At 33.3% G+C, this 22743-nt stretch overlaps 1 pseudogene; it reads right to left on the minus strand.

Moving 5' to 3' along the window:
- Window positions 1-18048, minus strand: part of LOC149263729 (UDP-glucuronic acid decarboxylase 2-like) — a 191638-nt pseudogene extending 173590 nt beyond the window's left edge.
- Window positions 18049-22743: the final 4695 nt, after the last annotated feature.

Raw genomic sequence — 22743 nt, forward strand, 5'->3', positions numbered from 1 at the left:
AAGAATGTGTCCGAAAAACAAAATTCAAATATTAATTTGTCAGCCTCAAAAAATAAAAAAAATATATATTTTTCATAAAATATTAAAATTTCAACATGTATAACTTAGTTCTCCTTATTTAGATCATTAACTACACACACACACACAGATATATATATATATATTAAAAATTATACATTTTGGACTAAGCCAATGCATGTGAACACATGCATACCTATTAAGTCGTGTGAAAGTTGCAAGGACAAGCATTTCATTTAATGGAAAATTGATATATTATATGAAACTAATAGTTTTTGAAAAAAATATCACTAGGAAAACAATATAGTTCACCACAATTTGAATTTTTACTCTGGAAGAAAATTCACAACGCTTATACAAATTTTGAGGGCTTCAATTCAACAGAAGAGTAAAATTTATAAATTTCATTTCCATTTTTTGCCCAAAAGTGTAAACCATCTTCATGAATAGACCATATTAGTATTTCAAACATCACCTTGGTAAATGTTTGGTAGAAAGGAACTAAAATTAGGTTAATCTAATGCAAAAGTTGGATAAGCCAAAGAATCTACTACTAGATGATGTAGGGAGGCTAGACATAATTGGGATTGATTTACCTCTCAATTCTTTGATTACACTACCATGTAACATCGAGCATAAACCTATAATCCTTGAAAATTATATGTTCTCCTAAGGCACAAGATTTTGTTATAGTTTATTATGTTTATCTTTTAGATGATTATGCCAGTTCCCCTAAGGAATCTCTTCTACATATATGAAGAAATTCTAATTTTATTTAAACAAAATTACAAATTTTAATGTCACTTTTTTGACTAAATTAAATTCATGGTTTCCTCATTTATGTGGAAGTAGTATAACTTTTAGTTCTGTTATTAAGTCATGGTTTTATTCATTCAATTTTGGTTTTCTAGAATCAATACTCCTTTTGTCTCTATTTTGGTTTCACAAGTGGCAGGATAAAGATAGAGGGTACCTTATAGATGATGTAATTTTTTGAATTATCAATGCAACATTTATCTTACAAGAAAAAAGAAGTTCAAATTTTGAAATGTAATAATAAATAATAATTTTCATATAATTATTATTAATCAATTAAATATATACACAAGAATTGTATGTAGAATCTCTTATGTCATGTTTAGCATGGATTAAAGTTTGTATTAATCAATGTATATTCATACTTTTTTTATTACAATATTTATTTGATGATGATGATGATTAACATCCACTAAGACTGATATAGCCCATTTGACCTTCAAAATGTAATATGTTTCACATAATTCTTTATCATTTTATTTTTATGTTGGAAATCCATTAAAAAAATGTTCCAATACCACCACAATTAAATGAAATTATCTATTTAATAAATTTGAAGTAAAAATTTTAAATAATAAAAAATAATTTAAAATTTTAAAAATGTGAGTTTTAATTTTAATATATTTGGGGTACTTGAGATAAATGTTGTTTTCTTACTCCTTGGGATCAAATATTATTCTTAAACTCATAATTAGCTTATATTGATAATACCTTTTTATCTTAGAGTAGATTTCATAAAAGAGTATTTCTTTGAGTCAAGTCAAGAATTGAATTCAACAAGGTCTTAAGATTTATCAAACAGAGTTGGGTTCCTCATAGTCATTTATAGTTGTAAATTTATTGTTTTCTTAAGATGTATTAGTTATAGAAGTATTTAGTTTCCTTCGAGAGTTTGATGAATATATCCTCTTTACCATGCAGTAAGGCACACAATTCTATTTTAGTAGAAGTCTTCGGAAAATTAAGAAGAGTTAGAGGTTTGTTAATATATTTCTAACATTAAAGAACTTGAATAAAAACATGTTAAGACAAATCATTCAATTTCTTTATAAGATCCTACATGATTACATAATAGAAAAATGCGACAATAGTAGAGAAGGGGAGAATGAGTCTAATGTGTGGAGTATAGGAGTGACTATGAATACTTTATAATTTCTTTGAAGGTCAGTTATTAAAGTTGAAAATTTGTCTTCAAACCACAGTCATAATGTAGGATTACGTATATTTATTTTTCTATAAATTTATTCATGTATATTTGTGTGTGAATGTGTAATTTCAGGTAGAAGCAAGCAACTAGGTAGAGTAGTTGTGATCTATCGAAGATTACTAACTAGTTGAAGCCTTTCTCCAAGATCACAAGGTTTTAGATTGAAGTTCGTTGTCTCAAGTTTGTCTTTACTATATGGTTTTTTTGTTAGAAATACAAAATTCCCAATACTTAAAACCTAAAACATAAATCGATTGGAATATGCCTATCACTTAATGTTTCTACCTGTATTGCGACAAAAAAAATATTATTTTTTTAATAGAAAGGTGCCTTTACCAATCTCTTGAAATTTTGAAACTCAATAATCTAATATCTAAACCCTTAACCACATGGTATCTCAATCTTCCAAAGCCTTAAAAATCAAGTTTTTAACTATAAGGTTTCATATCACACTGGACTGAAGATTTGGCAGGAGTTGTGCATTGCAGAAACCCCCAATACCTGATATCTTGATATACTGGGGAACATACTTTAACTAAGAGCGATATTTGTAAATACCATGACATGAAATTATATCTTTATTGAGACAAATTCATGTCAATAATTTTGAAATGTGTTCCACTAGTTTGATGATGTTGGAAAATCTAGAAATTTCAAAACTTAATAGCTCGTGATGTTAGTTATCTAAAAAGAAGTATCATCACTTGAAATTTTGTCTATACTGGGACAAAAATGTATCGAGGAAATTTTTGAGTTGTATTACTTCTTGATATCTTAATGGGTTGAAATTCTAATATATTGTTGGATAACATAGCGTGTAGATAATTCGAATGATGGTAGATTGGTTTCTATGAGTATAAGGCAAGGTTTGTATGCACCATGAGTACATTTTAAGCATAATTATAATGACAAAGAGTCTAAGAGAGACAAAGAACATGAGAAAATATATTGGTTACATTAATTTTTGGTATCAAAGTAGAAATTCTCAATATGAGAGAAAAATGAGATAAAGAGTAGGAATAATTTAACAAATACCTATAGCAAACATGGTTTTGTTAGAGATAAAAATGAGACTTGAATTGAAAAAGAAGGAGTTGCAGCTCACAGGTGAGTACTGCACCTGGAGACTGCACTCAAACAAAGAGAACTCTCTCCGTACACTCTACATTCATCAAATGAGCAATTACATCATTAAGTACATTATAGAAATCAGGAAGTTGCAACCAAACTCCTAAACTCTAGGAACAAGTCCTAAACTAAGGAGATACATTACAACTTGTGTAACCATTTCTCCATTAATACAAAATAATATTAATTATTTTCAACTCCCCCCTTAATGGAGAAAGGATTATCCTGAACTCCTAGCATCCCTCTAAACAATTCAAACTTTACACGCCCTAGAGGCTTAGTAAAAATATCAGCCATGTGATCAGAAGTTTTACAATATTCAACACATATCTCTTTTGATTGTTGTTTCTCTTGAACAAAATGAACCTGAGTATCGATATGCTTGGTATTTTTATGAAACACTGGATTGTATGCAAGCTTGATGGTACTCTGGTTGTCAATTTTGATAATAGTTGATTCTTTCTGCTTTTCTCCTGCATTGTTGAGAAGTCTTCTCAACCATATAGCTTCACATGTGGTTGCACACAATGCTTGGTACTCAGCTTCACATGACGATAGAGCTACAGTGCTCTGCTTTTTGCTGCTCCATGCTATGACCCCGGATCCAATGCTGAATGCATAAATTGTGATAGATCTTCGATCATCCAAGTTACCTACCCAATCGGAATCTGAAAAACCTACTAGAATAACATCAGAAGTGTCAGTGTACAAAATGCCATAACTACTAGTACCACTAAGATACCTCAACACACTTTTTGCTGCGACCTAGTGACTTTTGAGTGGTTTTGACATGAACTGGCTCAACACACTAACAGAGTATGCCAAATCTGGTCTATTTATAGTCAGATATATCAAACTGCCAACTAGTTGTCTGTACATGGTTACATCCACCTCTTTAGTACCGTCGTCACTACTCAACTTTAAGTTCTGTTGTAATGGTGTTGTTGCTGATCTGCACTGCTCCATTCTGAACCTTTCCAGCAAGCTTCTAGCATACTTCGCTTGAGTAAGAAAGGTTTTTCCAGAGTCTTTCCATACCTCCAATCCCAAACAATAATGAAGGTTTCCGAGGTCTTTCCATCTCAAAAACTTGTGACATCTGATTCCTTTGATCAGATTGTTAGCATTCCCTGTTATGATCATATCATCTACACACAAAGAAATCAAAATAATTTGCCTCTGCTTATTAAACTTGGTATACATATTTGGATCATTCAAGCTCCTATGAAAGCCATGCTGTACAAAAAATGAGTCAATTTTCTCATACCAAGACCTGGGTGCCTGTTTTAAACCATAAAGTACCTTTTTAAATTTACACACAAGATGTTCCTGCCCCTTTTTCACAAAACCTTCAGGTTGTACTAAATAAATTTCTTCCTTCAAGTCACCATTCAGAAATGCAGACTTAACATCTAGCTTGTGTAGTTGCCATTTGTGTTTGCTGCTAAGGAAATTAGCATTCTAATGGTGTTTAATTTGGCTACAGGAGCAAATGTGTCATCGAAATCTATTCCCTCTAGCTCTGAGTAACCCTTTGCTACCAATCTAGCTTTAAGTTTCTCTATACTCCCATTTGCATTTATTTTTGGTTTATACAGCCATTTGCATCCTGTGGGGGTTTTACCTTTAAGAAATTCACCCAAATCCCAAGTATGGTTTCTATTTATTGATTCTATTTCCTCATACATTGTAGCCCTCCATGCATCAGATTTACTTGCTTCCTCATAATTTGCAGGTTCTACAATGTTTAAAAAATTTGACATTAATGCATAGTCTTTCAATTTAGAAGGTAATCGAGTATTCCTACTTGATCTCCTTGGTAGGGGACTTACCTCAAATCTGTCTATTTCAGCCTTTTCTAGGCTTGCATTATTGATTACATTTCTTGTTACTTCTTCTTCTTGTTTCTGCTCCTGCTCTTCATCTTCCTCACTGTTTTCTTCCATTAGCAATGGAATGTGCCAATCACTGTTAGAGTCATCCTTTCCTTCTTCAACTTGTTCTAGTTCTAACATTGTAAATTCCCCATGATTCCCAAGATTGAAAGGACCAACATGTTCGCCCTCCATAAGTCGCATAAGGCCTTCAACCAGATCAAAAACGAACTAGAAACTCTGTGTCTGTTTCCCATTTCCATAGACTGTCAAAGGCTCCTTGCACAAAGCTTGAGCAACAAAATTACTTACAACCCGACCATCATCAAGGCACATTCGCGGACCGTATGTATTGAAAATTCGAGCAATCCGAACCTCAACATTTTCTCCCCTGTGATAATCCATAGTCAGAGTTTCGACTGTTCTCTTACCCTCATCATAGCAACTGCGGACTCTGATGGGATTAACATTGCCCCAGTAAGCTTCAGTTTGAGGCTGTTCAAGAGGATCTCCATAAACCTCACTAGCACTTGTAAGCAAAAAACGTCCCCCAACACACTTGGTAAGTCTGAATATGTTCAAGGTTCTCACATCATTAGTTTTGATAGTATTCACAGGATTGTGTTTGTAATGCACAGGGGAAGTGGGGCAAGCCAGATGGTAGATCTAATCAACCTCCAACAATAAGGGTTCCACCACATCATGCCTTATCCATTCAAACCTCGGATTTCCAAAATGATGCAAAACATTCTCCTTCCTTCCTGTGAAGAAATTGTCGACAACAATAACACTGTCGCCTCTTGCCATAAGCCTGTCAACTAGTTGACTGCCAACAAAGCTAGCTCCACCTGTCACGACAACTCGCAAGGACTTTCTCTTCAAACCTAGGGGCACTTTAGCCCCTGAATTCACCATCGAACCTGAATGATACTAAGAAAATCGAGAAACAGGAGTCTCATAAACAACCCGATGAGGTTTTTCGGGCACAAAGCTTCTATTTTCATTAACATTAGAAGCCAAAAAACCAGGCTGAAGGATAAAGAAAGTCGATGCAATGGTGATTCCTATCAAAATAAACAACAGCTACTGCTCCCTGAGAAAATAATCTACTGGCCTGATAATAGACCACGACTTTTCTGGCTTAAGAGAGTACTCATCACTGTTATTCACATTGGACTGATAAAATTTCTGATCCTCTAATGAATAAGTCTTCAATGAGCACCATTGGGCAAGTCTGATTTGCTTCCACCATATAGATCAGGAACTCCAATGCGCCACCACCGGGAAAATCCGATCTAGTACCACCGAACAGATCAGGAACTCCAATGCACCACCACTAGGAAAATCTGATCTGCTGCCACTGAACAGATCGTGAACTCCAATGCGCCACCACCAGGCAAATCTGATTTGCTGCCACCAAACAGATCAGGAACTTTCAAATTGCCACCACTGGGCAAGGCTGATCTACTAAAAAAAAAATTGCAAATCTTCCAAAGATAAAGAGGCTGGTGCTACTCGACGGTGAAATATCCATGCCAAAAACAAAATCGATGCGTCTTCTGAAACTGGCACGATTAAGGCTTTCTTTTCTGCGCCAATGGCAATTTCTTGTGCGCTGGCACGATTATCACTCTCAAAACCGTGCCAAATGGTGCGACTGTTCCTTAATAAACAGCCCCAACCCTTTCTTCTATTCAAAAATGGTGCGACTGTTCACAACGAAACTATGCCAACCCTATTTTTTGCTCAGAGATGATCAATCATCTGAGACCTGTGCTTCAGGTGTTACTGTAGTCCACCTGATTCTATGAATGCTTCTGTACACTCCACTGCCACTACAGTTCTGTAATCAATGATGCATCCTAAAAAAACATTAAGGCTATCCCTACTCTGTTCTCTGATACGAAGATAAAAATCAAACTTGAATTGAAAAAGAAGGAGTTGCAGCTCACAAGTGAGTACTGCACCTGCAGACTGCACTCAAACAAATAGAACTCTCTCCGTACACTCTACATTCATCAAATGAGCAATTACATCATTAAGTACATTATAGAAATCAGGAAGTTGCAACCAAACTCCTAAACTCTAGGAAAAAATCCTAAACTAAGGAGATACGTTACAACTTATGTAACCATTTCTCCATTAATACAAAATAATATTAATTATTTTCAACTATTAGGTGAGATGAGATACATCTAAATGGGATGGGAGGTCGTAGAGACTACTTAGAGAGAGGAACTGAAACGAGAAATGTCAAGAAGAAAGAATAATATTCTAATAAAGAAGAGTTAGATCTTGGCAAATAATTAGCTGAAGCAATAATTGTGAAGATGATGACTAGTTGAAATGCCAAACCAAAGATGGTGGTACCTATGTATAAAAGAAATATGAATGTTGAATAACTGATAAATCGTATCATTGTTATAGAAAATATTTTGATTATACAAATGTTGATCATGGAGAAATGAGTGAAATATGTTGTGACTAGATTGAAGGGCCATGCAACATTATAGTGGGATGCAGTGCAAGGGGACTGAAGAATAAAAGGTAAATCCTGTTGGAATATTGTTTTCATTGTTTTCAATTCAGATCGGGAAGAATATAGATTACAAGAAAAATATTGCAAGATGGATGTTTTGAAAATATTGTTTCGATATCCAATTTGGATGCCCTATTTTTGAAGGCCTTTTTACTTTAAATACTCACTCGAATGGGAACAAATGATATATGGTTGAAAATATAATTCAAACACTTTTCCAATAACATATGGCACTCCCAATAACTCCATAGGAATGAAAAGATATCAAATATTATGTCAAGTGGGCCCAACGAAAAGGTACAGGTCAATCGAATTAATTTTGCAATTTGACACCATAAGTGAATGAAAAAACACTATAAAATAGGGATGGATGAGTAGCATTGAATATCATCCAAGAAAGAAGAGTTTTGTGTTATGTAAGAGAAGCTATAAAATACTCTCGGGGTTTTAAAGGTGGAGCAAAATTGAGATTTATGGAGTGAACAAGTAATCTTGGGATTTTCACTATAAATATTCCTCTCAGAACTTTCAAACCTTGGAATTTTGAAAATGTGAAGGCAGGATATTCATCTAAGTATGGTAACAATTTCATGGAATTGGCTTGCTATACTTTCTGAGATACTCTCTATGGAAGTTAGAGTTTTTGGCTAGTCCTAAAATTAGTTTCAAATGTATTAGTTCAGAATTTTCATTATAAGTTGTTTATGTGATATTTTCTTCCATGACATTTTCAAAGACCTATGGAGACATATAACAATACCTCAATTAAAACATTCAAACCTTGATTTTCTATTATTTTGGAGATATACCCTATAGAAATTAGGGTTTCTAAGTGGTCTTGATATCAATTTCAATTAGCTTAGTTTGGAATTTTTACTATAACTTAATTTTTTGGATGTTTTAGACTATGAAATTTTAAAAGACTTGTGAATACATATAGCAGTACCTCATGTAAAAATTTAGTTTTTGGTTTTCTATACTTTCAGGTACTTTCCATGTTGAAGTTATGGCTTCTTCAATAATCCTAAAATCAATTTCAAATAGGTCACCCGTTAGACTTTTTGGTGTAAATTCCATTTTAGAACATCTCATATCATCAATTTTTCAAAGATCTTAGGAGACGTAAGAAGTTCCTTCTGTAAAAAATTCATAATAAAATTCACAAAAATAGATACAGGATATTGTACAAGTATGTTCTTGAAAGGTGTCAAAAACAACATATTTTGGGAGAAGAAAAATCGATAAAGGAAAAAGTAGCTAGCATACTTAGTAAAGGCACAAGTAAGCAACAAAATTAATGAAGTAGGTTCATGCATATGAATATTTGTAGTAATGGTGATTAATGCTTATGATAGGTTGATGCCTACAAATATTTGCAATGGTGAGGATTAGTGTTGCTAGTGGATTTGTTCCAATGAATATTTGTAGAAGTGGGTATTGGAATTGCAAGAAAAAGTAAAACAACATCTATAAGATAGTTGTAACTAATACAATTTGAAAGCAGATACGAGAAGGAGACAACCAAATTTTAAAGTTTGAGATTTATTTATGCATACCTCAGAAAGGAATGATTTCCTACTAGGATATATAACAAACTAGAACTTAAATGATTGTGCCATGTAATGTATTGAGGAAATTTTCACGAAATGCTTATAAAATTTACGCAAAGAAGAGTGTAAGAGAAAGAGAAATGATGTAATATCCCTCCAACTGACATATTATGTTAGAATTTAAAATAATTCTTGGAAAGATCATTATTATTTACCATGTTTAACAAATCAATAATTTGTTATAGTTTTGAATTAGTTAGAAACTACCCTATGATTTGTTCCAAGAAAAATGTGGACGAAGTGTGTATGTTAATTTCACATTCATACTATCATTTCTGCATTCACTTGGAGGAAAGTAAAAAGGGTAACTATATTCACATGGAAACAGAGATGGGTACACGCCTAATTATTTGAAACATAGGTTGGAAGTGAGACCAACTTGTTGCTAAGGTAACGACAAGAGTTTGCATTGAGCTTTACTAGGCACACATCCCACATCATGGCCAGTGCTCAACGAACCAAAATTTCATTATACGAGCGGATTAAAAAAAACACCCAATGCTTCACCTCCTACCTCAACATAGGGGAATGCCAAAAATAGACCATCCTTCAAGCCATGACAATGTAGCTTGATATAGCGAGAGAAATGTGGTTGTTGATAGAGTCATGGTAGTTTCTTGGAAATATTATGACATTATAGAAGTTGTTATTAACAACATTGGCTAGAGGTACACATGTCCATTATGTTTCATCTGGCTCAATTCTCATGGGGATTGTTTTCTTTTTGGAATAGTAACCCGTCTTGTAAATTGAATTGCTAAGTTAGGTCAATGTTAATTATTAATTAAATATGGAAAACGATAGTAAAAAACTAGTATGTTAGTTTTATAGATGATGTCAAGGTTATTTTCTTGAGAAATCACATATCAATTCTCGTGAAATAACATGTAAATAGTACTACAACAATTTATTACAGTGGGAGTGAAAACATTCACTATTGATTATTTACCCGACTTATCTTCCAGTATCATTATAAACAAGTTCTATCTCCATATGAATATAAGCCTATTAAGATGAAATAAATATATGAGCAAATATTTCGTGTGCAGAGATAATAAGTTGGGATTTCCTTTTTGTTTGTGGTTAAAGGTAATAGCTTATGGAATTAACTCCTGAAAAATTATATATAGATTACATGCAAAAAAATAACATAAGTCATAGGATTTTCTTTGGAAAGAATATGTTTTTCTTGTGAGTGAAAGATAAGTTAATTGTGTTAATTCCTTTGCAAGTGTTTGAAAAGGTTACATGTTCTGGTGGGTTAAAAGATAAGTTATTTGTGTGTTGTATCTTGGATAGTTTAATTTAATGGCATGGTTTAGTGCATAAATGGTTAACATTGTTATTATTTTAAAAAGGCTTTCCTAGTTCTTATGCAAAAAATAAGGGTTACTTATGATACTTTATTGAAAAAAATGCATGACAACTTTATACATAAAAGATAGAGAAACTATGTTGGGTTCCTGAAAAATAATATGTGTTATTTGCAAAAAGAAATAACCATTTTATTTAAAAGCAACATGTATGTAGGGTCATAGAAACAATAGTTACTTGCATTCATTTTTTTGAAAAGGGGAAACTATTCCCATATATAAATAGCTAGACCCTTCTAAAGGAGGGATATGTGTTGCATGTATTAAAGAAGGGTTATCATGATAAGTTGTTACATGCAAAAAGAATACATATTGTAGGGATGTATGTGTTCTTGATCATGTTTGCTTAAGTTTATGAACATGACAAGATATGTTAGGGATGTTGTTATCTTGAAAAGAGAATTCACATGAATCCCACACACAAAAAGATTTAAGAAGTCATGATATTTTTCATAAAAAATGCATGTGAAATTTTTTTGAGCTTAAGTTATTAGATTTTCTTGATACGAAATATGCAGAAATAAAATTATTTCTTTGAGAGGAAATAAGTTTATCTACATGCATAAAACCAAAATAATATTTTTGATATTTCTTGAAAATAAATATGTTATTTGCTTGCATGAAAAAAATAGAAATATTGTGTTTGACCTCATGAAAAGAGATGATCTTTGCACCCATGCGAAATACACCTATAATGTTGGATTATTTTAAAATACATATGCATGGAAATTGTATACTTATTATGTTAGAACTTGGAAGAGAAGCAAGTAATTGTGTGCAATAAGTGCATTAACTTTATTTTGGAAAATGCATATATCTGTATGCAAGAAATAATAACTAACACATTAGTTTTCTTTTAGAACATAGCATGTATTTATGTGTACAGTAGACTTTGTAGATAGCTCTATCTTGGGAAAGATTCTTTTCGAAAAAGGGACTTTCAGTTGCATGCATGATAATAGTATCTATTATGTTAAATTTCCCTTAGAAGGGGACATGTATTTGCATGCATAGTAGTAGTAATAATAATATCTACAGTATTGGAAATATTACTTAGATACATGCACAAAGAAGAAGCTGAACGGTTAACTTTCTTTGAATATTTTTTTTATCTAATTACATGCATGGAAAATAAATCCAAGTTACTAGTATCCTTTAAATGAAAATGAATGGTTATAGTGATTTTCCTTTGGAGAAGAACATGTGCTTGTGCGAGAATGATCATAGTAATGTGGTATTTATTTTGATAAGATTTTGCTTATAATTAATACACGAGTAATGTTTTCAAAATAAGCATGTTGTGATATTTTATTTATGTTCCATGTATTCACATGAATAGATGTTAAAGAATAACTATTAAAGATTGATTATTGGTTCATAAATACTCTATGTAATCATGATATCAAGTTTGCTCACAACAACAATAGCAAGAAATGATTATGACTTGTGCAAGGATAGATTATGGTTAACATTGTAGCATGTAAGGAACTAATGGTCCATGTAGATGAGTGTGAGTTTCAAGATGGCTCACTGATGGAACCCCTAGGCTACAAAGGTATAAGTATTGAAGATTTGTGGTAAATGATATCATGGTGATTGTAATAGATTTTAGCTAGATATGTTGTATTTAAATGATATTTCCTTGTAATATTTTAGGAAAATGGTTAAGGTATGGACTACATTATGAGCCATTGAGTGAGGGGTGAACACCCTCACGAGCGCTTAATAATAAAATTAAACGTTTGCTAGTTTTCACCCTATGGGGTTTCCAGGGTATATGAGTGTTCAATGATGTGATTACTTATTGTGTTAGTCTTATGATGGTGATTCCTTGCATGATGTGATGTTTATAATATTAAATATGTTATTAACTAATATAGTTAAAGGAATCATGAAAATGATGCAAAATTACGTCAGAAAGTTTATGTTAATAATCTACAACAGTGGTCGTTAATGATTATGTAACTCATTATTCCTTACTAAAGGTACTATATGTAATGATAAAGATTCTATATAATGGTTAATGATGAATTTGGAATAGTAAATTGGATAGTTATCTGTGAGTAAATTGTGTAAAAAAAAATCTAACTCCATGTCATGCGAGGTTACCAGGGGATGTTACAACTGGTATCAGAGCTTAAGGTTGCAACACTAGAACCTTTTGGAATTGCTAAGCAGAAAAGAAGTCAATGTATGTTAATAGTAAGCATCAGCTTATGTATGAGTTTAACAATCTACACATTGATATATGCAGTAGACTACTTTTGATTTAAGATGCATGATGCATGTTTATAACCACATTGAAGAGTAATAAGTAATACAGTCTACTCCAGAATTGTATTCATGACATTTGAATTTTCTTGAGGTTAGAATGCAATAAAACCTTTCTTTCACCTATGAACAACTTGAGTACTCACTAGTGAAAGTGAGAATGAACTACCAACCTTTGCAAATATGAAAAATATAATGATACATTTAATGAACATGACTAAAGTTACAATGCATGATTCATAAATAATAAATGCATGAATGGAAAATATGGGGAATGTCCTTGAAGAGGATGACAGAGTGTTTTAAAAGGACATTGAAAGAACCCCTCTCGATGTTAAATGTAAAACACGAGTCAAGTAGTGAGACTTGACTTTAATAGATAGTTGTTGATTGAGTATTGTCATGGCTAATAAGTTAGTGATGCAAGACTAACCATTAAAAATTATATGCATGAATTGGATTTGATTTAAGCTTATTACAAGTTGTAGACACGTGATTATGGTAGTTACTTCATGTACCAGTCAGTTGGTAACAATACACTGTGGGAATTGGAAATGTTTGGACTGTTATCCTGACTGTTATTCCCATTTACATATTAATGAATATTATACATACCTTTATGCATGATAGTATTGTATGCATGCAGCTAAAATGATTGCGAAAGTGGATACTTATTTATGGCTAACATTGTTGATGGGATTAAGTAGGGGTAGCTTAATGGAAATAAGAGAACCCATGAAGGTAAAACGTTGCAATGTGAATTGAAACCATAAATGAGAAAGTATAATGTTATGATATGCATGATTATTTGATTGGAAGATCAAAATATATACAACCTACATGTCAGTTATGTTTCTTGTCAATCTAGATATTGTGGATCCATTTTGAGGGTCAAGTATAAATCTATGGTGTACATAAGTGTTTCTTCAGTTTTAATGATACTGTGTAGATGGTTCTTTATGTAAGTTAATGTGGGAAAGAGTGCTAAAAGAGAATTTTAGATGCCAGATAATTGTGGATAGTTGTGAAATTCCAAGGGACCTTGGGTTAATGGTAGTTGCTTGCTAAGAGGGGTTGATGGTGCTTTCTTGCTTCAATTTTCTCTCCATTGAGATAGGTGATCTCAGTAAGGGAAAAGAGTTGGCAAAGATGGTGAACAGAGGAAGAATCCTAAGGAAAATATTTTGATTTTGGAGCCTATTGGAGGAGGCCCAAAAATTCCTCATAGATTGGGCATTGTCGGAGGAATAGGCAAGACACCGCTCAGAGGAATCATATATTGGACCTGTGTGGTCATTGAAATTCTTAAGCTGGATGGTTAGCGGAATTACATAATGGACCTTATATGGTCTCTGTTAGAGAACTGTCTGGATGTGAAAATGGCTCAATCTGGTTGTGGAAATCAGTTTCCACTAGTTGATATGAGCATTCTTTTTCCAGTGTAGTTCTCATAACAGAACAGTTAACTAATCGTTTATATGTTATCAATTTTTTTATTTTTATTTTTTTTATTTTTTTTAATGTTTCTGAAAAAAATCATGTACATCTTGACAAGAAAAGAGCCTAGTGCTCAGAAAGGAATTACTGGAAGTGTAAGTTCCTTTATTATATTACCAATTCTTTAAATATCTTAGCAGGGGCTAATACATCATTCACTTGGTTCATTTATTTATCATTTCAATGATTAGAGATCTAGGTTCTTTCTGAATATTTTTAGAAATATGTTGTTAATGTCTCTAGCGGGAGCTAAGAGAGTGTACACGTGGTGCAAAGATTTATCATTTTGATGACTAGAGGGTTCATGCTCTCTGAAGGCTAGGAAGAAAATTGTGGTTAAAATATCACTTGACATTGTATAAATGAGTGATAGTTATAAGTATTTCATTTGATTGAAAATGTTGTGATTAATTGATGGGCCTCTAAATTAGGCATAAATTAAGGCCCATGTCTCTAAATTAAACATAAATTAAGGCTCATATCACCATCCTTCAGCACATTAAACCTCTCTTTTTGAATTAGATAATGTATTTTTAACTTAATATGTTCATTAGGAAGGTTTATGAATAATTCCATATTTGTGACTAATATTATTTATTTTTTTGGAATATTGTGGGAGTATTGGGTAGATTATGAAGATTTGGGGGGCGGGGGGATAATTTAGGGACTTGTTCCCTACTACATTAGGATCAATATTAAATAATAAGTCAACAAGTTGTTATGTAATTATGGCACAGATTGTTGAGCTCCAATGATTGAGAAAATCTAGGAATGTGTTCCTTGCCATTTAATACAGTTTCCTAGTATTCGGAACCAGATCCACTAATCAAGGAATTTCAGTGGGGAAAGCTTCCTCCTTTCATGGGGAATGATTCCTAATCATTTTTTATAAGCACCAAGTCGAATTTTCCACTAGGTATATTTTTATTAGTCTTCTTGTGAAGAGAACTCGTATTTTAGCAGCTCCACTATCATTCCGTGCGGGGATGTAATTGTATTTGATGAAAAAAATGAAGATTAGTGCCATATTCAACTTCTAAGTCTTGGTATCCTCCATAGGTCTTTGATTTTCCTTAGGCTTGGCCATCCCAGGAGCCTCATATCCCTTTTGTATTAGTTTCTTTTCTTCTTGTCACTTCTTATTCATATGCATCTCTTTTTCTTGTTCTTGTTTCTTTCTATTTTTGCATTTAATATTAATGATTTATTGTTGTAGGATTGGGTTAAATGGTTGATGTAAATTATTTTTCAAGATCACAAACATCATTTCATCCTTTCAAAAGATTTGGAAGGTCACAGTAATCATTGAGCTACTTGGATTAGTTTTCTTATTCTCAAAGAATGGTAAATTTATGTTTTTTTTTAGAGCATGCTAACAAGATTCGATAGAGTTGGTTCCAGTTGAATTAGATCAAACCAAATTCTATTTAATAACAAAATCTACCCCACTGCATTTTCACTCAATTAGGCTAGGCATTTGAAATATTTATTGAGTCATTAGTTCTCGAATTTCTAGATTTTAGACTAGTAATTTTCTGCTATTTTTTAGCATGGGTTAACAAAGGTGTTTTTGAGTGATTCCACTTGGAACAGAGATCTAATACATCCTAGTAAATAAAAAAATCTGTCCCATCCAATTTGTATTTGATTTTCTTGGTCATTTGATGAATTATAACTTGATGTAGTAAATCTGTAACATCTTGCAGTTTCATGTAGTAGCCTTTCAACATGCATTTACTTACCTAGATTCACTCAAGAAGCTTGGTTATTGTCCCTTAGGGTTGAATCAAGACAACTAGGATCTAAATAAATGATTAGGGAAGACTAAAGACCACTTAGGACTCACCTCTTTACCCAAACAAAACATTTCAACAATCTGGTTTAATGGACAAATTTATGAAATGGATAATACAGTGATGATTGCCACATTCAATGAACTTTGTTAATGGACCTAAACTATTTAAACTTTAATGGTTGAAATTTAGTTCATGATCTTTATTATATGAAATTAGAATAGGTTTCTTTCCTTGTACTTTCTTTCTTGCAATAGGTTGAGGTTTACATTTCAAGCATTTCATTTTCTTCAATTAGTTTAGGATTTGACTTCAGTACATGCACTCCATTACATCATGACAGAAAAGGAAGGACACATTGTATGTTTCACATATAGTTCCAATACCTCTTAAGTTTTTACGAACCTCGGGTTGATAATTAAAGTCGATAGCCTTGGGCGTTGCAACATTCTTGTTGCAATACAAAGACTCATCACATTTTGGCACTGTTGCGGGGGAGGTGTCAAAGTATGCATTGTTCTCTTCCCTAGTTGATTAGTCTATTTTTACTTTTTTCAAAAATAAAAAAATATTTGCATTAGGCATATTTACTTTCAAAAATATAAAATTTCATTGCATTAGTGTTTTCATTCAATCATAAAAACAAAAGCATTCTCCAACACCAACCCACCCCCCATTTGATCACGTGGTGTAGTAAGAGCCACGTCACCATTCATTTTTTTAGGTAGAAGAAGAAGAGCTTGAAGAGAAGGGAGAATAAATGGATGGAGATGATGATAATGAAGAATATCCTTTTGGATTCCTCATTCTAGATACTAATGTTAGTGTGCATATGAAGAACATCTCTCCATATTTTCTTCCAAACTTTCATGGTCTAAGGTGAGAGGACCCAGAAACCTTTCTCTTTGAATTTGAAATTGTTTGTAGATCTTATGGTTATTTATAAAATACTCAGATATTGAGATTGTTTCCGATGACATTGAAGGATAGATATCTAAAATGGTTCATGAGTTTAGGGATTAATTCGATAAGATCATGGAATGATATACAAAAGATATTACTAGAAAAATATAAATATCATGATCTTAAAGAAGAAATGTTTATGATGAATAAAAAATAATATGAGTGTCCAGAGGATATAATAGAGAGGTTAATTTATAATGTTAACAGGGAAAAACTACATCATTTAGGATCCAACACACTAAAAACCCTCTTATTTAGAGAAATTAGGGATGAGTGGATTGATCTCCTTGATCTCATGAGTAGAGGTGATGTATACCAGTTTTCATTTGAAGAAATTTGTGAAACATGAAAACACATATCAAGAGGAAGCGCAACAGTAAGTCAATCAACATTAATATTGGTAAGTCAAGATAAACTTGGAAGTTTTTTTAATGACTGTAAAAAAGAAATTCTTAGCAATCTAACCAAATGAGTAGAAATTTTAAGAAGGCAAGATGAGGAAAAAGAAGATGCTTATATTTGTGTTGTCCATGCATAATCACATGTTATTAAATATTTCCCCTCATTAGCAAGGTTGAAGGAAGTTTACCAAGAGGACAATGGATAAAATCAATTTCCAATATAGCTATGTTATGTAGCTCCAAGAGGACCATGAAAAACTACTCAAATTGATATGATGCAAGAGCCTAATTCACAATTTCAAGCTTGTGCATATCCATATCAAAGTAATTGGAACACACCCTTTCCTTGTTAACATTGGCCATCTCAACCCCAAAACCAATTTTGGCAACAAGGTTGGCAAGGAAGTTACGGGAGCCATCCACAATATCCTAAATATTTTCCTCAATATCCTCCATAATCAACTCCATGTTATCTCTACCATCCACCAACACCACAACCACAACCCCAACCACATCCATCTCAAATATCCACTCCCACTCAACTACCTGTACCGCCATTTCCAAACCCACACAAGAAAGTAGCTCAACCAACTTACAATGTTGGGGTCCAACACTTCCAAATATATCATCTTGATCTCAATAGTATTCATCTTAGCTCAGGAAGAGTATTGCAAAAAATAGATTCTCTTAATATCATTGAAGGACTACATCCAAAAGAAGAAGATTCAAGTGAGAATACCAAAGGATCATGGGCTGCATTTGATGAAGAGCAGACATCAAAATCAGAGATTGAGAAAGCTCCCTCATGGTTACCATCAAATCCTCCATGTATTCAAGAGAACAATCAGAAAAAAGAGGAATATTTGAATTTCATGGAAGAAGAAGACATCCAAGATGATCCAAATAAGCAAGTGGACCAGGGGCATCACAACTATATTGAAATACGATTCTATACAGTTACACATTTTCAACAGTACTCTCTTCTTCAGTTGTGCTTAACACCATCAAAGTCAAAAAATTCAGACTCTTACATCTAGGTACATGTGAAAGAATACATTTCAAGCCTACACGTTAGTTTATCTGTCATCTTGATGTGGACATGGCTTCATTGGAAGTATTCCTACACTTGAAAATGATTTTATTTTTTCAAGTAGAGTAGGATAAGAAAAGAAATAAAAAATGAAAAATAAGACAAAAAAATAAAATCTCAGGTGAAAATCTCCTTTTATGTGCCTGAGATTGGCTCATTGATTGAAAACCTCCATGCGGCAGTCAATGGGTTGGGAAAAGAGGGAAAAAAAAGAGAAAAAAGAACATATCCTAGTTGAAAACCTCCTTTGAAGCACCTAGGTAGACCTACAAGTTGAAAACCTCATTGAGGTAGCTAGTAGGACTAGAAGAAAAAACAAACTTCACTCCATGTATCTCTCAGATGAATGTGGGTTCTCTCCAACATTTGCAAGCAACAAAAACAAGTTAGCACCAAAGAAACGAAAAAAAATAGGTCAAAATTCTAGTTAAAGGAAGTCAAACTTGGACTTTCTCCACCTTTGCTTAGATGCTCCAAAAGGAAAAAGGCCATGAATTCCATCACCCTCATCTATTTCCACCATCCACTCATAATTCCCAAGATTTGACCACTCATTTTCCTTGCTATCCCAAAATACTGTAGGAAGGCTCTATTTAACTACACGAAAGAGGAATACATAGAGCATAAATTTACTCTTTTCGAATCTTGAAACCAATGAATCCATTTTCCAAGCTGTTGCATGGGGAGATGCATATGGATGATGGTAACATCCCCAAGAAATTTAAGAAAATTCCAGGGCACAGTTTCCAAGAAATCGACCTCCATCAACTTCAACATTTTTTATTTTTTCTCGAGATTCGTGCATCTAGTGGCCAAGATTTCTTTATGGGGAGGCGAATAAGGATGATGGAAACATGCTCAAAAAATTCCAAGTCAATCCATTCTACCATTTTGGAGATATGGACAAAGCAAGTCTACTACAAGAGGTTGTCCTGAATTACTACAAGAAGATCTTGTAATACTATAGGATGGCCGAGAAGAAGCTACAAGGGGCAATATGATTGGAGAAATGGGTCAAAAGTTCATGTATTCTTTAGGGAAGGTTGATATAGGTTCCCCAACACCCCTTTCATCACTCATCCACTCCACCAACAAAATATTGAACACTTGAAAGAAAATTGCACACAACTACATTATCATTCATAGAATCATTAAACTATGAAAACCTGTGCAGACGCAAGCAAAGAAAATTAGCACGTCCAGGGAAACATGGATCGATCTTCAACTCAGCAGCAGCATGCATGCCTCTCCAACAACCATTAGGTAGGTACATGTATGAAATATTATTAGCCTATTCTCTTGAGCATATTATAGTTATAAATGTTTGTCAATACATGAGAGATGAGGTTTTATAAGCTAAGGATGGGTCAACAGTCTCATCCACCTTCAACTAGTTAATTGCAGCTACTCCTTCACTCGTGCAATGTGGAAAAGCCAAATTATAAAGGGTGATGATTTCGAGGAATGGGGACAATAGTTAAAAGAAGAATTTTTTGCAAAGGCCAAGTCACCACAACACTCCAATCCCTCCATCCACTTGATATCCACTATCTATCCATCATTCATCCATCCCATTTCATAAGAAAAAAATAATATTTTTCAAGAACAAACCCTACACTGTATCTCACCCAAAAAATTTCTTGAAAAAAAAGAAACAGAGCATACTCTCCATTTTCACAAACCTACACTACTCCCTTTGATCTCTAGAATCATCCTCCAAGCCCTCTACATCATTTCTTATCACTCCCATACAGTTAGAAGATCCTAAAAGAGGAAGAATGACTACTACAAGAAGGCAGAATGCTAATACAAGAAGGAAGAAAGGAACAAATTGTGCTAAAAGACAAAATGATAGTGCCTAAGAGAGACCTAATCAAAATAGAGAACTCCAAGGCCATTAGGAAATCATCTAGGCCGCAAAAGAGAAGAAGAAGGTAACAAAAGGAAATAAGGCATTCACCATCAAAATAGAACTCAAACTGCAGTGATGAAAAGAGGCTTTCCAAGAGGTCTTTAATCTCTTTATATCTTTTTTCCATGGCCTAAAAGATGTTATAGAAATGGGAGAAAGGCATGAATTCAGGTTGAGGGCGTACCCTAGGCTCAGACAACCATTTTTTCTCAAAACGGGTTTAAACAAGGTTTCCTGTAGTTTTTATAGGAATTACTACAAGATGTCCTAGTTCGCATCTAAAGGCATTTCGAAGGTTTCAGAGGTGTCAAAATGGTGGAACAAAGTAGAAGAAGGTTAGAAAAATATGTGGAAGACCTTCCCAAATTGAAAAATATTCAATAACCCATCTTGAATAAAGGTAAGAAGGCAGGCTAATGGTCTCAGGAAACACTGTGATTTTTTTCTATGCACAAGCAGATTTGGAAAAATGAGTGAAAATGGAATGAAGGTTTCAAGGGAGAGCATATGAATGAAATGGATATACAAGCCAAAAAAGTTCACTTGCAAAGAGAAAAGCTATGTTTTTTCTTGAAAGACTTTTAAACAATCATGAAAAGAACCACTACATTTTCTGTTCCTGTCCTTGCAAAACTTACAACGAAAAATCTTAAGAGAAAGGACTGAGGAATGCACAAGAGGGAGTCCATTAGGGCCATGAATCAGGTACAATGAGGTCACTAAGTTTCTCATAGGATGAGAAACACTTTCAGGAAGGTGCTTAACTGATGGGCCTCTAAATTAGACATAAATTAAGGCCCATGCCTCTAGATTAAACATAAATTAATGCCCATTTGACCATCCTTTAGCACATTATACCTCTCTTTTTGCATCAGATAATGTATTTTTAACTTTAATATGCTCATTAGGAATGTTTATGAATAATTTCATATTTGTGCCTAATATTATTTATTTTTTTCGAATATTGTGAGAATATTGGGCAAATTATGAGGATTTGGAGGAGGATATTATTTATGGACTTTCTCCCTACTACAGGAGGAACAATGTTAAATAATTAATCAACAAGATATTATGGAACTATGGCACAGATTGTGGAGCTCCAATGATTGAGAAAATCTAGGAATGTGTTCCCTGCTATTTAATGCAGATTCCTAATATTGGGAACTAGATCCACTAATCAAGGGATTTTGGTGGGGAAAGATTCCTCCTTTTATGGGTAATGATTCCTAATCATTTTTTATAAGTACTAGGTCAAATTTTCCTCTAGGTAGACATTTATTAGTCTTGTTGTGGAGATAACTCATATTTTAGCATCTCCACTGTCATTTCTTGTAGGGATGTAATTGTATTGATGAAAATAATGAAGATTGGTGCCATGTTCAACTTCCAAGTCTTGGTGTCCTCCATAGGTCTCTGAGTTTCCTTGGGCTTGGCCATCCTAGTAGCCTCAGAACCCTTTTGTATCATTTTATTTTCTTCTTGTCACTTCTTAGTCATATGCATCTCTTGTTCTTGTTTCTTTCTATTTATGCATTTAGTATTAATGATTTCTTGTTGTAGGATTGGTTAAATGGTTTATGCAAGTCATTTTGCAGGATCACAAGCATCATTTAATCCCTAGAAAATCTTTTCAAGGTCATATTAATCATTGAGCTACTTGGATTAGTTTGTTTATTACCAAATCTTGATTTCTACAACTCCTTTGTGGAAAAGAATAGTAATTTTTTGCTATTTTTTAGAGCATGCTAAAGAGCTTCAATCGAGTTGGTTCCACTTTCATTAGATCACAAAAACATTCTATTTAATAACAAAATTTACCTTATAGAATGTTTTTGTGATCTATATTTTAGCATGGGTTAACAGAGGTCTTTTTGAATGATTCCACTTGGAATGGAGACCTAATACATGCTAGTCAATAACAAAATTTGTCCCATCCAATTTGGATTTGATTTTCTAGGTCATTCGATGAATTGTAACTTCCTGTAGTAAATCTGTAACATCTTGTAGTTTCCTGTAGTAGCCTTCCAACATGCATTTACTTCCCCATATTTTCTCAAGAAGCTTGGTTATTGTCCTTTAAGGTTGAATCAAGACTCCTAGGCTCTAAATAAATGATTAGGGAAGACTAAAGACCACCTAGGACTCGCCTTTTTACCCATGAAAAACATTTCAACGATTTGGTTTAATGGATAGATTTATGAAATGGATAATACATTGATGATCTCCACATCCAATGAACTTTGTTAATGGC

The sequence above is a fragment of the Pinus tabuliformis genome, chromosome 6 (assembly GCF_031772625.1).
Source record: "Pinus tabuliformis cultivar Carrire ecotype Pingquan chromosome 6, CPIR1, whole genome shotgun sequence".
In the NCBI taxonomy this organism is placed as follows: domain Eukaryota; kingdom Viridiplantae; phylum Streptophyta; class Pinopsida; order Pinales; family Pinaceae; genus Pinus; species Pinus tabuliformis.